Raw genomic sequence first — 976 nt, 5'->3', positions numbered from 1 at the left:
CGTTCCCCCGGGAGGTGTTGCAGGCCTCGCTGTGGGACAGCCGTCCCCCCTCCATTCTCGTCCCCCCTCCAGTCTCTCCCCCCTCCAGTCTCGTCCCCCCTCCATTCTCGTCCCCCCCCATCCTCGTTCCCCCGGGAGGTGCTGCAGGCTCGCTGTGGGACAGCCGTCCCCCCTCCAGTCTCGTCCCCCCCCCTTTCTCCCCCCCCATCCTCGTTCCCCCGGGAGGTGCTGCAGGCTCGCTGTGGGACAGCCGTCCCCCCTCCATTCTCGTCCCCCCCCATCCTCGTTCCCCCGGGAGGTGCTGCAGGCTCACTGTGGGGCAGCCGTCCCCCCTCCATTCTCTCCCCCCCTTCCTCGTTCCCCCAGGAGGTGCTGCAGGCTCGCTGTGGGACAGCCGTCCCCCCTCCAGTCTCGTCCCCCCTCCAGTCTCGTCCCCCCCCATCCTCGTTCCCCCGGGAGGTGCTGCAGGCTCGCTGTGGGACAGCCGTCCCCCCTCCATTCTCGTCCCCCCTCCAGTCTCGTCCCCCCCCATCCTCGTTCCCCCGGGAGGTGCTGCAGGCTCACTGTGGGGCAGCCGTCCCCCCTCCATTCTCTCCCCCCCATCCTCGTTCCCCCGGGAGGTGCTGCAGGCTCGCTGTGGGGCAGCCGTCCCCCCTCCATTCTCTCCCCCCCCTTCCTCGTTCCCCCGGGAGGTGCTGCAGGCAGCCGTCCCCGGCCCCCCCCCCCCCGTCCCCAGGCACGTGCTCCTGCTGGAGATGCACAAGGGCTTGTGCGTTCTCCCCTGAACCCCACACGCAGGGGACACCTGTGCTTAATGCTGCGTGCCACCGCCCGGCGCGGGACACGGCCTCCCCCTCCACAGGCAGGGGCCCTGCTGCGCTCCGCTCCAGGGGGCTTTTGTCTGCTGTGTACCCTTTCGACCAGAACACCGACTTGGCTCCAGAGCCTAAGCAGCAGGAAAACCGGCAAACTGCAG

Source organism: Dipodomys merriami, unplaced genomic scaffold, assembly GCF_024711535.1.
Source record: "Dipodomys merriami isolate MVZ:Mamm:240054 unplaced genomic scaffold, mDipMer1.0.p SCAF_2, whole genome shotgun sequence".
NCBI classification, from domain to species: domain Eukaryota; kingdom Metazoa; phylum Chordata; class Mammalia; order Rodentia; family Heteromyidae; genus Dipodomys; species Dipodomys merriami.
Note: the sequence above shows the minus strand (reverse complement) of the source record.